We start from the raw sequence: 8,328 nt of genomic DNA, 5'->3' as shown, positions 1-8,328 counted from the left end.
AACGTCGTATCATGTAAAATAGCGAACCCTACACCAAGCGGGATATAACGCGTGGAAGAAGAAGAAGAAGAGCTGGGGGGGGGGGGTTAACTCAAGCATCTTGGAAATGCATAGTACCATTTCAAACTTATTATGTTTGCATTTTAGACGAGGGGTTGAATTGCCGATGATAATGAAATATCAAGGGTGACGGTGAAGAAGCTGTTGGGTTTTTTTTTTTTAATGAAAATAATCTTCAGATCGCAGGCTATTTGGACAGTAGAAATTAAGAAAAAGTTTTCACTTCAGACATTCAGCTGTTGCAATCCATAATCTGCCCATGGAATAATAAATTACAGATATAACATTTCGACGGTAGCATTTATAAAAAAAAAAAAAAAAAAATGATAAATAAAATTATATATAACTTATGTACAGTGAGTCTTCTCTTTCTTTATATAAAAAAAAAAAAAGTTTTTCAACTAATTCATTAAAAATTTAGTGAAATATGCTAATACCAAAAATTTAAATGGATAAGATTGATATTATTGATAGTTATGGCGAGCGATGGAGTGAGGGTGTAGGTATTGATTAGTATCCTTGGAGGGTAATGAATGGCAATGCTGTAGCCAATGAAGTTCAAACTGAGGCTCGGTTGTTGCTGTTACCCTCCTGCCATGATCAGAGCTTAAATTAAATAGCTCAATAACTTTATCCCTACACTGTCCTCTACAGATAACGGGGAAGATGAAAAACATTCTTGCTTCGCCCCTTTAAGCCAGTCCTTATAAGGACTAAGGTGGAGTGAATAAAATAATACCATACCCTTGGAGGGTAATGGATGGCAGTGATGTAGCCAATGAAGTTCTAACTGAGACTCGGATATTGCTGTTACCCTCTTGCCATAATCAGAGCTTTATAGCTCAATAACACCTTACACTGTCCTCTACAGATAACGGGGAAGATGAAAAGCATTCTTGCTTCGTCCCTTTAAGAGTCCTTATAAGGATACTTGTATGGTGATTATATGGGGAATCAATCGACCGTGAGATGCGGTGATTGATTCATTCAATCCGATACCCTTGGAGGGTAATGGATGGCAATGCTGTGGCCAATGAAGTTCTAACTGAGGCTCGGTTATTGCTGTTACCCTCCTGCCATGATCAGAGCTTTAATTACTCAATAACACTTTATACTTGTATGGTGCAAATTATGCCATTGAATTAAAATGTAATTTTGAAACTATGTATGAATTTAATTATCTTGATGGAATTTAAAAAAAAATCCATTTTGAATCTATTGGAATATGTAACGAAGCCTAGCATATAATTAAAGCTGGATGATAAACAAAAGGTGAAAAAATTACTGACTGCGAATTCTAACTAAATATGTGACAGTCATTGTATAACATCCCAGACAAGACGTGTCTGTTACATCTAAAGTTAGTCATTTACGATAGCTTTACTTTATTTTTCAAATATCCGAAGTATCAAAGTACTAATCGATTCAAAGCAAATATAGCAATAATCAAAACAGGAAACTTCAGTTGACTAAACAGAACCATGAGGAGTTATAGAAAATCCACGTCATCGACCATGAAGCCCGCCACAGTTGGTATTTGCGTTTTCTTCATGCACGGATCACTGCAGTGTTAGGCGTGTGTGTATGTGTGCGTGAATGCATATACCTCTACTGCTGTTGCCAAGCCCACTTGGCGCTGCTCGATAGCATGGTTTGGCTTCCTCTTGTGGAAGTAGGCTATCAACATTCCAGGCAAGACTACCCGATAAAGGTCACTGCTGTATCGTTAAAGCTAACGGTGGTGAAAGAGGAGGGTTACCAGGAACTTGGAATGATAAAAGACATCTGAGATAAGCTGTCTCTGTTGTCTTGATTAAGGAAGACTGTTGGCGTGTGTTCTGATGGGAAATTTTTTGGTCTTCGAACCATGTTTGGGGAAGCTAAGAGCATATTTGTCCCAACGATATAAGTAACTAATGGTTAAAAGACAATGACCGGTAGTTTTACTTTTCTCAAGCCTTTCTGTTATTACAAAAAGGCATTTTCGTAATATTTACGATCACTTCCTCAATATTAAAATCGCTGAGCAACAATACATCACAGTCAAGGGTACTTTAAAATTTGGAATGATTCCAGACAGCCTAATAAATTCTTAGGCTTAAATTTAAATATGTTTTCTGCGCTATAACCAGCAGGACAGTTATTTTACTCAAGTACATCTACCAGGTCCAAGGCAATTGGCTTGTGATAGTATCATACGAAACAGTGACAATAAAACACGGATATCACCTCAATGAAACAGTGATGCCAAGACTTAACTGAATTTTTTCAACTTGATGTTGAATGTCTCCTCTAGATGGCGCCTTCTATCTGCAGGATCAATCTGTAGAATAAGAGTCATTTCAAATTATTAATTTCTTTTATATTAATTGTTATTTACTATCAAATTTATTAATTTAAAATATAATTAATTTATATTTATTAATTGTAAATTATAGACTTTTTAATTATAAACGTGAATAAATTCAAAAAAATTAGCTTTTTTTGATGACACCTTTTCTTTTTTCACTTCAGATATAAATATAATATTGAGATTCAAAAATGAATGCACATAAGAATATTAATATAATAAGAGTCCTTTTTAGGACTTCCAGGATAACAAATAGCAATGCTGTAGCCAATGAAGTTTTAACTGAGGCTCGGCTATTGCCGTTACCCAGCCATGACTAGAGCTTTTTAGCTCAATAACACTCCATCCACACAGATTTACTTCATTCAGATGACGGGATAAAGAGTCAAGGACTCAGTCCATCGCCCAGTTCTTATAAGAACTATTATAAGAACTGAATGCACATAAAAGGAAAGTCCTTTTTAGGACTTCCAGGGCAATGCTGTAGCCAATGAAGTTTTAACTGAGGCTCGGCTATTGCCGTTACCCAGCCATGACTAGAGCTTTTTAGCTCAATAACAGTCCATCCATATCCATATATAGATTTACTTCATTCAGATGACGGGATTAAGAGTCAAGGACTCAGTCCATCGCCCAGTTCTTTTAAGAACTGAATGCATAAAAATATATAAAACATGACTTGAATGTTTTAATAATTTCATGCTAAAAGAGAATATCATTGGTTGGTGATTGGGTAGTCAATATGTATGAATAAGATATTTCAAAAGGCAGGAAACACCAAAATTCTGTCACCACACCGTTATGACACGGACTCTCGCCCAGATTCCTGACTGCGAATTTACTTACACTCATTCATTACTTTATCTAATAAAGCATTCAAGTCATGTTTTTTTATGCATTCTATACTTCCATATAATACATTCCCTAAGTACTTGGGAGTCACACTTGACCGTTCTCTCACTTTCAGGCAACAGCTTTCAAACTTGGCATAGAAACTAAGGACACGTAATAAAATAATATCCTACAGGGACTCTGTGGCACTACCTGGGGATCAAGAGCCTCTACTCTTCGGACAACAGCCTTTGCTTTGGTATTCTCAAGTGCTGAATATTGTGCTCCTGTGTGGCTAAATAGCCCTCACACAAGGATTATCAATTCTCAATTGAACAATACCTTAAGATTAATTACAGGCACTACGACCCCAACATATTGGTTACCTCTTTTAGCAGGCATTATTCCTACAGAACTATGTAGATTGAATTCTTTAGTTCGTGAATTCCAAAAAATTGCTGGTAATCTGAACCTGCCTATTCATCAGGATCTCCCAACTCTTGACGTCAATAGATTGAAATATCTCCATCCATCACTACGAGCAGCAGAAGAACTAGTGCTAAATAATTTTAATCCTTTATCAAAGTGGGACGAAACATGGAAGGAAAATACTAAAGAACATTTGCATAACATCTTTAAAGGTGATCAAATCATCACAGGATCAGATCTACCTCGCAAAACATGGACGGTACTAAATAGAATTCGGACAAATCATGGTCTATGTGGAGATACTCTTTATAAATGGAACAGACAAACATCTCCAAAATGTGACTGTGGTGCTCCACGACAGACTATGCAACATATTGTAACAGAATGCATCTTCCGTGCTTATCAGAATGACTGGAATGACTTTTTAGAAGCGGCTCCTGAAGCTGTGACCTGGATTACGAACTTAGATCTGAATTTATAATGATATATATGTTTCTTTTCCTTATTATAACATATTAAGACTTTTACTTTTAACTCATATTTTAATTTTCCAACTTCTTGGATTAGATCTGTGTTTTCCTTCAAAGTTTTAACTTAAAATGTTTTAAATTCTTCCATTCTGTTAATATATAATGACATCATGATTCTCTTTTTTAACACCATGAGCTATGTATGTATGAATTACTTTATCTGAACAGGATACAACAGCCCTTGTTATCTTATAATAACTACTGCCGTCCCCTTCTTTTACGACCTTATCAGAAACTTGCTCTTTTCACCAATTCTATGTTATCTCATGTTGTGCTAGTTCCATTCTATCGTACCTAAGTGATAGTAAAAATCCTTCAAATGCAAAAGTCAACAACTGAAGAAGCTTTGGGTATGGGACACGTTTTAAGTAAAGTTGGGGTGCAGTTTTTGAAGGCTACACAGTCAAAGAATGAGCAGAGTAGTCCATAATAAAAAAATAAATAGAAAACAAATTATTCATGGGATTTATATGGTATTTAGCCACGTTAGTGCATTCTTACCAATGATCCTCGGGATTAGCAGGCCATACTGAAGCTACCGTACATGTATCCTTATGGTATAGTAGATTAAATCCAGAATCTTTCGGATCTTACCATGTTTATTTGTTATGTATTGAGCTCAATATGCTCTATTGACCTATAAGTTATCTTATGATTCCACTCCACTGGTTTATTCTTGTTTCTGTTGCTGTATACCTTTCCTTCTTGCACGAATTCTCCACCCATTTAGTGGATTGTCTTGATTTTAACCATTCTTAGTAAATCTTCGGAGACCATCTTCATAAATATACCTTCAAATAGTATAATGATCTGTTTGGCCATTAATATTGTGTTGTTCTCAGTTCTTCATACTTTTAATTAATTCGCTTGTTTTTCAGTACTCTAAACAACTTATGTGTGGCCACACTTCGCATGGAAGGCCCAAGAAGTCCGGGTTTCGAATTAATCCATTTTTAAGGTTCTATTAGGATCAACAAAACAAAAAAAAAAAAAAACTTTTTTTTATTTTATTCTTTCTTTCTTTTTTTTTTTTTTTAGATATTCACAACGGAGTTGAACGTCCTTTCTTTTGATACAAACAATATTCATGCCATCTACTTAAATTTGGCTATAAATAAAACCCGCAGTTTTCTTTAGTTGAACAAAAACAAGTCCTTTCGTGGTGGAAAAAATTAATTTATCAGTCTTATACAGTCTGAAACCATTTGTTTTTATTATTAATGTTATGTGTTCAGTCACTTTCACCATTTTTCCGGTATCAGTAAGTGCCCTAATGTGAAGGATGCCTGCTTTTAACCGGTATGACTAGTTAAATGAGACCCACCTGTTGGGTATCATGAGTAGAATGCACTGTCAGCCAGCCACTTTTTCAAAATGCCATCCAGAGTGACAGTATCCGTGTTATACATGAGGTCACAGGCTCTTCAAGAATAAATAAAAATAATCCCTGAGGCTTTACTTCTTCTTGCGTGTTTTAAACTCTTACTCCCTGTAAATAAATTCCTGTTCTACTTATGAACTATCTCAGTTGAACTTGTATATAGCTGAATAGCCAACGGTATCTTTATGGTATCTGAGTAATGGACCTACTGGTGGACTGAGGAACGAATTCCGAAAAAGAAAAGAGAAATAAATAACCAATTAAGGCAGGTTTGTTCTTTCGTGCAACCCTCCCCTGCGAACACTTTCTCCAAAGTTGGATTCAACTTCCAATTTTAGCATGCTTATGGCTGTCATTCCGGTAAAGAGAGCTGGAATCGGTATTGAAATATTGTATTCCATTATTGAAATTTAACCCACACTCGATTCACGGTAAACTCTCCTAGAATTTAATTTTAAAAGAAAAATCGTTACTCTATTAATGATGTTTGAAAACTGCTTCAAGATGACATCACACATCTTAAGGACCAAATATGTTTATTTCGCTATGTCTACAAATTTAGTACTGTATTAGCTTAAACATACTACAAAATGCAGAAAAAAAGAACGTTACTGATTGGATGGGTGAAGCATAAATGCTTTTCATATTCCCCTTTGTCTGAGAGGGAAGTTCTTTGAGTGGAGAGTTATTGAGATTTAAGCTCGCCCTGGAAGGGCAGTGAGATTAGCTGTGTTCAGCTGAGCATAGAATTGACTTGGGTCTTTTGTATTTGCAGAATTCTGCTTCATTGTAGTCTGAATCTTGCTTGATCAGAGGATTTGGATGATTGCTTGTCTTGGTGAAGAACTTTTCTGCTAGGTCATGAAGGAGGGATGTGATGTAGGGAATGTTGACTTCTCGGTGAATCTGGGAGTTTCTAATGAACCATGGGACATCCAGAATCAGGCATTTGTTCTGTATCCTCTGCAGTTTTTGAATGTTTGTATCCTATGTATGGCTCCATGCAGGAGATGCGTAAGTGATGACTGGGCGTATTACCATCCTGTATATGAGTAGTTTGTTTCGAGTATCCAGTTTGCTTTTTCTGTTGATCATGGGGTAGAGTTGCGCGATTACTTTGGATGTCTTCAAACTATGTGTTTTATGTGACTGGTGAATTGGAGTATTTTGTCAAGCATCACGCCGAGATATTTGACTTCGCTCTGCCATGGAATCTTGACTGCTAGCAGGTGTATGTCTTCCTTGGTCTGAAACTTCTTCTTAGTGAACAGAATGACTGAACTCTTCTGTGGGTTTGCTTAGATCCTCCAGTCCATCAGCCACTTCTTTGTATGAATACTGGTTTGGAGTCTTGTGATAGCCAGTTTGGGGCTGAGAGAGATCTTGCTAATAAAGCAGTATCATCTGCATATAATACAGTGATCGTGGAGTTTGGGTTTTGAGGGATATCAGCTATGTAGATGTAGATAGAAAACAGCAGGGGGCTAGAGGTGAGCCCTGTGGCACTCCTACCAGGATTTTGCGACTGGTTGATAGTTTCATTTATTTTGACCTGCATGTATCTCTGTCTTGGAGGTATGTGTCAGTTATTTTTACTCTACAAAATGCATAGTCAGATTTAAGATTATATTTTTTAAATTAAATAAAATTAAAATGGTAATTTTACCATATGTCAAATTAACTCTTAAATACGTTTTTTCTCATGAAATTACAAATTATTTAAGAAACTTATTACAGTTTACAAGGTATTTTATTATTAATTTATCCTTTGAAAGTAATTTAATTAATTTTTTGGATGGATATTTAACGACGTTTCATGATCTCAAATAACCTTGCGATATCCATATAGCATTGAAGTATGGAGTAATATTTGTCTGCTTTTATATATTTTCGACCTTAGTGAGCGAGAACCAGTGTAGGAAGTTATATATAATATAGCAGGACCGGATTTTAAGGAGAATCATACGCAGGTAAAAAAAAGAATTCTAAAATAATAAATTTCAAAAATACGGGTTTTTCTGGCCTGTTTGCAGAATGAAAAACCAAAATTTCAGGTAAGAAAAACCCTGCTATCCACCCACCACTTCTGAAATTTGTTTTGAACTCTCTAACACAGCTTTTTAAAAGACCTCGTAAATGAAGCAAACAGGAAAATGCAATAATGATGTATTTTTTCACAGGAAAAGTCAAAAGCTTTATCCAATGAAACATCAGAATATGGCCGTTATTTTCTTTGTGTTCTTTAAATGTGATGCATCAGGATTTTCAGATGGAATAAATTATAAGGATATGATGTTATTAAGAAGTTTCGTAAATTGCCTCTCTTATGATCTGTCATTCGCCCTTTCTACTTGAACAGAAATAAAAGTTTGTGTAGTAAGCACATTACAGCTTCCTTAAAATGAGAGAACCACAATGCATCTTGGATTACAAGCCAACATCCATTTTGTCTAATATTTACACGGAATATTTATTAGAATAAAAACAGACCGGTGTTTAAGTAAAGGCCTCTCTGAAAATCAGGCGATCCCCTGAGGAAAAGCATCCACGGACAAAGCCCCACACGGGCAATGCCGAAGACAATCCCCCTAAATCGTAGCCCCCCCCCCCTCGCCGGGCACGAAATTCCGGAAGAGACCTTAAGAGAGCATAAAAACAAAAACAGTTGCGATAGGGATAAGAAGCCAAAAAAAAAAAAAAAATAATAATAATAATAATATATATATATATATATATATATATATATA

At 35.7% G+C, this 8,328-nt stretch overlaps 1 long non-coding RNA gene across 1 annotated transcript in view; it reads right to left on the bottom strand.

Annotated features, from left to right (window-relative positions):
* Nucleotides 1–1,466: 1,466 nt before the first annotated feature.
* The window catches only part of LOC150103467 (uncharacterized), a 212,735-nt gene continuing 205,873 nt past the window's right edge, over nucleotides 1,467–8,328 (bottom strand). The window contains exon 5 of the long non-coding RNA XR_016548834.1: nucleotides 1,467–2,383. This is a non-coding gene — a long non-coding RNA (uncharacterized LOC150103467). The remainder of the gene's footprint in view (nucleotides 2,384–8,328) is intronic.

The sequence above is a fragment of the Typopeltis vanoorti genome, chromosome 9, assembly GCF_054136105.1.
Source record: "Typopeltis vanoorti isolate ZY-2024b chromosome 9, IOZ_Tvanoo_1.0, whole genome shotgun sequence".
NCBI classification, from domain to species: domain Eukaryota; kingdom Metazoa; phylum Arthropoda; class Arachnida; order Uropygi; family Thelyphonidae; genus Typopeltis; species Typopeltis vanoorti.
The sequence above is the reverse complement of the archived record's forward strand: the minus strand, read 5'-3'. Positions and strand labels throughout refer to the sequence as shown.